Here is a 7,763-nt window from a genome sequence, read left to right as displayed (position 1 = left end):
GTGGGTATTGAATACATGTGACAGCTATCATGTGAGTCTGTGTGCTGACCAGGGATGAATCTGGAGATTCAACAATGCATGAATGCATGTATGGCATGACATTCTATCCACCCCTTGGGACAAAAGTAGCAACAGACCTACGCACAGTGCATAAGGGAGATTACATCCTTAAATGGATTACTTCTCCCAAATTCCTCTGGTTCAATAACTTAGTAATACAAGCACCATCAGTGCTGACATCAGCACTGCTTTCACCCTGTTTGGCATCCTGGCTCACAGAATATCTGACATGGAGCACTATACACCAGAAAACCATTTCAAGATGTTTTCCAAGTGAGGCATGGCTTATACCACATCACCACCCTACTATCCACATTCAAACAATTTGGCAGCACATGCCATGCATTTAATGAAATCACTGATCGTTAAGTGTGGAGAACCAAAGTAAGATTTACACATTACTGCATTTTTGGATAATACCAATGTAATGAAAAAGGCATTACCACTCCCAGCATAACTTGTTCAGGAAGCAAGGGCAAACAGCATTGCCCAGCATCTGATTATCTAACTATTTCAAAACATAAGACATTCTTCTTCAAAGACAGAGGTGAATGAAAGAGATACATGATGAGCAAGTAGGTAGGCCTTTCAAAACTGCACACTGGGCTTAGAGTGCTAGCTAGAAATGGAAATACTTAGGCACCAGCAAAGGTTTCTGAAATATACAACCAGCTCAGATCATGCGTAGTCATTACTGATCATGGTGCTACATTGTAACCAATCATAGGCCGGCCCAGCCCAATATACAGTACGCCAATCATACATGAAGGATGAGGAAGAAGAATAATTCTGACAATACATTGTGTGGTGGTGGAGAATGACAGCAACTAACAACTGTCACCGTTTATTTACATGTGCACTGTCCATCAGCTGTGACTGCCAGCTCAGGGCCAGTCCCCACACGGAGGAGACCTCCTGAATCTCCAGTTTATACCTGCCAGCCAGGGCTCCCTAATTGGCCGAGGTAAACAATCAAGAATCTCATATGAGATCCACCTGGCCCTCGTTCCAATCACGACAACAATCACTAGTTGTCAAAGATGTGAAGCACGAAATGTGTAAGCTCCCCATATGGCCATACAACTACCAGATCAGAACGAGTTGTCAGACCACCAAAACATTACAATGAAGTTTTCAACATGAGGAAGGTACAAAGTAGGAGAGGGTCATGAGAATTTTAGAAACCTCTTTATAATCCAGTGTCAGCATCAATTATGTCCTATGCACTTCACTAAGTGAGACAGCTTCCTGTCCCATATACTGTTTCCATAGGCTGGAGGTAAACACAATTTGACTGATCTTGAGATCTGAGATCTGAGATCTTGAACAGCCAAATAACTATATTGAGATTGTTCTTACTGTTTTTATTTCCTTCAGAAAAGTGAGGGGTCAATGCCTTAGATTGTATTGATTAAATATAAGATATCATTCCTCCTACCTGCAACATTGAAGGTCAGTGTAGTCATTATTGTCTCTGATGCTGCTAATGATTTACTGGTATTTGCTTAGTTTTAGAAATCCACTTGTAATTCCTAACAAAGTTCAACAATTGTATTTTTTATCTAAATGATAGCTATTATTGATGAGAAATGAGATATACAAATTTCACATCCACCTTTTATGATTGAGCTGCCTTAGCTTTGACGTCAATTAACATTCGGAAGGAGTAAGACCTTCGTGCCTGGAACAATCATGATTAGACTCAGTCTATGTGTACTTTTCATATGAGAGAATGCAGACTTAACAAAGGCTTCCATGCTTTCTGTATCAAGCAAAGGCAAAAAGTACTGGAGATGTTTCAGTAATGCAATACTGATGGAGTATTTGCTCTGACAGCAATATTTTTCAATTGGAAATGCTAAATTTATCTGCTATCCCTGTGTGTGCTCATTTCAGATCCAGCTCCCTTTCAAAACCTTGGTTATTTTCTTAATTTCCACATTTTGATGTTGTGATGAAGTTTCATAATATATTATTATCTGGGAAATTCATTGTTGCCCTTCTTTAAAGTTGTCAATTTATAGTAAAAGTGTGGTCACAATGTTGTTAGTTTGTGAAGTCTAGACTGAAGTTTTGACTGACTAATAACAAAGGAATGGATGATAGAGATCAAAATCAGTATGATGCCTAACTTGGAGGCAATGGTATTTGATGACCATGCCCTTGGAGGTGGTGGAAGTTGTGAGTTTGCACAGTATTGTTCAGACTGCAGTACAGGCTGTAAATACTACAATATACGGGTGTTCGACAGAGTAGACATTTCAGCTGGTGGATTGAGTGCCAAATATGTGGACTTCTTTGTAATCAATTTCTCAAGCATTATCAAAGCAAAAAGAGTCCAGAACTGAATGTTGTGGGACTGTGCAGAGTCCCCAAGCCCTTCATTGAAATCCAGCAGCACATCTCCAATGAGTCCCTGTTTATTTTGGTTTCACCATTTCAACATCTAGTCCTCTACTACATCCTGCATTCTTCTCGCTTTCAATTTCAATGGAAGGCTTTTATATAAAATCTGAGTAAACCCTAAGCTTGAGAAATTCACTGTTAGCTGTGTTCATAATACCCTCAAAGAATTAAAATGATTAATCAAGCAGGATGCTCACACCTTCGAAAATCAGACTGCCTCCTTTTTAAGTCATTACTATATTGGGTACTCATTATATCTTTCATTCGAACCAGGTAAAGAAGATTTGTAGAACAGTGCAGTGATTGATAAGCTAGTTCCTATTATCTTCAGGTATAAGCACAGTGATAACTTGCTTCTGGGTCTGTTGTACTTCATGGACATCTAGCTAATGACCACCCACTTCCCTACAAATCTCTGACCTAATCTCCAGCAGTCATCTTGGATATTTTCTTTCAGTCTTAAAAGTTCTTTAATTTCTTCAGTCCATCAGCCTCCAGCTCCCTGTGGATATCTAATTTTCTCCTCTTCAGACCTGCTGTCATCATTTAGAAATTCTATCTTCACTTTTTCTTTTATCAGAATAATGTTTTACTGTTACTCCAGAGCTAGTACAGATGCAGAATGGATATATATGAAGCCCCTTGTCTCTAATTTTTAGGCAGCTTACACAGTTGCTAACTGTGTTTCACTGCCATTTGTATTGGTGCAATGGTTGATTGGAAATGTAAATCATCACAATAAAATAGCATTTGAAGGCCATTGTGTTTGTCTTCATCTGCATTGCTATCAATTAAATAATAAGATGAATACTTTTCGCTGAGTGTTTAAACAAAACTAAACAAATACATTTCTGTTTTTCAGTTTAGAGATGAAGTTTTTTTTAACTTTATTTAGTCAATTCACATATTGTATTCCAATTTTCTCCTTTTGACTAGCTGAACTCTCTTGATATCATTATCAAAAAGTGTGATGCTTGAAAAGAACAGCCGGTCTGGCAGGAGAGTTGATGTTTCGAGCATAAGACCTTCATCAGGAATAGGAGGGTGGGGGTGCAGGGCAAGAGAGGCTGAGAGATAAATGGGAGGGGAGTGGGCTGAGGGAAGGTAGCTGGAATGCAATAGGGAAATGAAGGTGAGCGAGATGGTGATAGGTTGGTGTGCAGGTTGGAGCAGATAGGTGGGAAGGAAGATGGACAGGATAAGAGGACGGTGCCAAGTTGGATGGTTGGACAAGGTGGGGGTGAAGTGGAGATCAGAAAACTGGTGAAATCGACATTGATCCTCTCTTGATAGCATCAATACTCACTGGGGTAGCATGTTGGAAATCAAGTCCCCTGGAGTCATCTGAAAAGTTAAAGATTTTAAAATAAGTACACAATATTTTTCAGACCCAAGTTGACAAAAAAAATCAAGTTTTTGTTCTTAACAAGAATTATGAAAAATTACAAGTAATTAGACACTAGCTTCAGATCTGTATACAAAACTACAAATTAAAACTCTAATCACCTTATAACTCACCCACCCCACCTTTCTGTCTCAAACGCACGCACACAAATAAGTGTGGGTGAAGTAAACTGGAAGGTAGCTCAGTGGCTCCTATTCACGAGTTGCTGAGATGATCCTTATGCTGGTTGGTACATTGCTTTTAAGTCATCTTTCTCCAGGTGCTTCCACTGGTTTGTAGGAGACACAAGATGACTGGTTCATTTATAAAACATCTCTGGTTTATCAGCATAACTTACAACAACTGCTGTAGGAAAGGTGAAACGATTTTCTCAGATTTACATTATTTTTATTGAATGGAATAGAGAGACAACTCCTGAGCTGGTGGAGATCAAAACATTTCTCTATCTTGTTCCCAGCCCATGCTGTTCTGTTACCTGAGAATCAATCACATGGTTGTTGGCAGGTAAAAAGCCTTTGTCATCAATAGCTGGTCACTAGTCCATAGACTAATCAACTTCTTGTTGCCACCCAGCATCTGCACACAGGACCCCTTTGCCCCGTTTGTCTGGAATGACTACAATTATTGCTTGTTCCAACTGTTTGTTTATGTAGAGCTTGCCATGAGTGTCAAGCTACTCACTGTTCAAAACATGCAGCAGTTCTTTAAAGCATTGATTTTTTAAAAAGTTCTTTATCATTTCAGGCCATAATTTTAAAAAAACAAAAAAGAACTTGGTCTGCAAAGATCTCTGCCCTTAAAGTAAAGAAACGTCCTTTCAAAATGTGTTCTATTACACATTGATATGCAAACAGCAATACAAGACATAAATATTTGTTCTTCCTGCCCCTTACATAACTTACACAGCATTTCTGAAAGCTTTAAATTATTTTACCAGTTTACATTTGGGTCAATGCACCTGCAATTACATTATCTTTTCCTGTAAAAGAATAAATTTTTACATTAAATTATTGTAACAATAATCTCCATCTGAATAACTTCACATTTCAATTTTTAAACTTTTTAATGAAGGTCAATAGAAATTATGATTTCCTTGTTTCCATGTTGAATATAAATTTCAAATTGTTGAAGAATGTTCATTCCTTCACAGATAAATCAACTAGATATTTTATTGATAATAGAAATGTAATTGCAGTCAGAAAGACAGATTTGTACTCAATTCCCTGATTGAAAGTCTGCATTGATTCTGTTAACAGTGCCTCATTTCTTTCTGAGAATAATTTGTTGAAGGGTTACTGGCAAGCACCATTAATATCAAGGGCTAAAGAAATATGTACTTTGGTTCCATCAAATGGGTTATACTGATGTCAAGTGATACGCACAGTGGCACTGTGGTTAGCACTGCTGCTTCACAGTGCCAGAGACCCGGGTTCACTTCCTACCTTGGGCGACTGTCTGTGTGGAGTTTGCACATTCTCCCCGTGTCTGCGTGGGTTTCCTCCGGGTACTCTGGTTTCCTCCCACAGTCAAAAGATGTGCAGGTTAGGTGAATTGGCCATGCTAAATTGCCCGTAGTGTTAGGTGTAGGGGAATGGGTCTGGGTGGGTTGCTCTTAGGAGGGTCAGTGTGGACTTGTTGGGCCGAAGGGCCTGTCTCCACACTAAGTAATCTAATCATTTCGATTAGCGAATGCTTTAGCAAGGCTTATGAATCAATAGATAGCTGAGCTTCATAGCTGCATAGTGCATTTGGATAGAGTTGCAGCATACAATAATATTGGAAAGAACATCTGAGACATGGTGGAAGAGTTGTTTAAGCAATAAGAGTTTATTGGTTTAGTAATAAAGTTAATCAGAAGTGAATTTGCGAAAGCAAGAGCAATTTGCTTCAACCATATTGTTTGACAAGGACAAGTGACAGGGACAGCATAAATTACAACTTTAATAGAACTCCCTGATCTGAAAACATCACGAGAAATCATGTGTTTTTTAGGAATGTGTGGATTTTACCAGATATTATGCATAATTACAGTATGATATCTGTGTTTTTGACAAATAGAAACATAAAAACCTAAAATATAGGTGCAGGAGTAGGCCATTTGTCCCTTCGAACCTACTTTGCTAATCAATATGATTTGAACAGATCTCCAACTCAGTACCTTGGCTGTACTTTCTCTCTAGATTCTTTGATTCCTTTAATTCTTAGAATCATCCTTCTTGAAAATCTTCAACTTTTCCTGTGGCAGAGAATTCTACAGGTTCGTCATTCTCTGGAGGAAGAAATTTTACTTTATCTCTGTCCTAAAATACTTATCCTTTATCCTTAGATTATAACCCCTAGATGTTGCGAACATTCTTCCCATACCTACCCTGCATAATTCTTTTATAATATTTTAGGTTTCTATGAGATCCCACATTCTTCTAAACTCTAGCAAATATAAACCTAATTGGTCTAATCTCACCCTGAACATCAGTCCTGCTATCTCAGGAATCAGTCTGGTAAACCATTGTCACACTCCCTCAATAGCTAGAATTTGTTGCAGAAACAAGCAAACGTGATAGCGTTGGAAAAATGCTAAACAACCTTTGATAAACTGAAAGCAATCTTAATAAGTGAACTGTGGGGCCCAGTTATTCCAGCATTGCTGCCTCACAGTCCCAGGAACCCAGGTTCAACTCCAACTTTGGGTGACTGTCTGTCTGGATATCCCCGGGTGCTCTGGTTTCCTCCCCATGTGCAGGATAGGTGGATTAGCCATGGGAATGTATGGTTACAGGGATAGGGTAGGGAGGGTGGGTCTAGGTGGGATGCTGTTTAGAGTAGTGTGGACCAAAGGGCCGAATAGCCTGCCTCCACACTGGAGGGATTCTATGATTTCAAAATGACAATTAATGATAAGGATTTGGTGATGGGTGCTGCAATAATGATCCAGGATGTTGAGTCAGGAATAGAGAGGCTACTAAAATACTTCCCTAAAACACAAAATAAATCATAGAAGTATTCTATCAAAGAAAAATTTGGGGTTGTTGGCTAGCAAATAATATCACCTAGTGACTGGCTTGCACTGATGTCCCTCAACATCTTTATCAGTTTATTCCTCCTTGATTTGAAGTATAAGGAAATATCTTCCTTTTGAAATAACTTTTCAGAACATCCAACACTTTCATTTTCCACTATCCAATCGTAGAGAAGGATTTTTATGCCTGTCCTGAGCCATCACTCTTTTCTTAATACATTCCAATGAAACATTCAAATGAAAAGCAAAATACCATTGATGCTGGAAATCTGAAACAAACATAGAGAATGCTGGAGAAACTCTACAGGTCTGGCAACATCTGTAGAGAGAGAGATAGATCTTCTGCAGCATTTTCAGTGTTTGTTTCAAAGAAACCTGTTCTCATTGTATCAGTGCTTCAGTTTTAGTATTTACTTCCTTTTGTTATGATCCCAACTGATGTTATCATCAGACAAGTCAGATCCCAGACAGAAACCTGGCCTGATCAGATTTTGATTTGATTTGGTTTGAATGATGTGGTCTCTAGCTGAAACATGAGCATGCAATGCTAGAGTTTGCTTTAACAATAAAACAGAGGTTAATTATTAAATGAAGAGAAAAAAATAATAAACCAAACTATATACGTACAAAAGTATACCTTCAAAGATTTTTAAACACACAGAAAAAGTATAATCCCACTCATCATAAAACATTACTTTACAAATTCCAAAAATAGCATTGAGTATAAGAGGTACAGTTAGTAAGTTTGCAGATGACACCAAAATTGGAGGTGTAGTGGACAGCGAAGAGAGTTACCTCAGATTACAACAGATGGGCCAATGGGCTGAGAAATGGCAGATGGAGTTTAATTCAGATAAATGCGAGGTGCTGCATTTT

At 38.5% G+C, this 7,763-nt stretch overlaps 1 long non-coding RNA gene across 1 annotated transcript in view; it reads right to left on the bottom strand.

Moving 5' to 3' along the window:
• Positions 1-3,701: 3,701 nt before the first annotated feature.
• The window catches only part of LOC122563425, a 51,484-nt gene continuing 47,422 nt past the window's right edge, over positions 3,702-7,763 (bottom strand). Inside the window, exon 3 of the long non-coding RNA XR_006315593.1 lies at positions 3,702-3,810. This is a non-coding gene — a long non-coding RNA (uncharacterized LOC122563425). The remainder of the gene's footprint in view (positions 3,811-7,763) is intronic.

This window comes from Chiloscyllium plagiosum, chromosome 27 (assembly GCF_004010195.1).
Source record: "Chiloscyllium plagiosum isolate BGI_BamShark_2017 chromosome 27, ASM401019v2, whole genome shotgun sequence".
Lineage (NCBI taxonomy): Eukaryota > Metazoa > Chordata > Chondrichthyes > Orectolobiformes > Hemiscylliidae > Chiloscyllium > Chiloscyllium plagiosum.
This window is presented reverse-complemented; position numbering and strand designations above follow the sequence as displayed.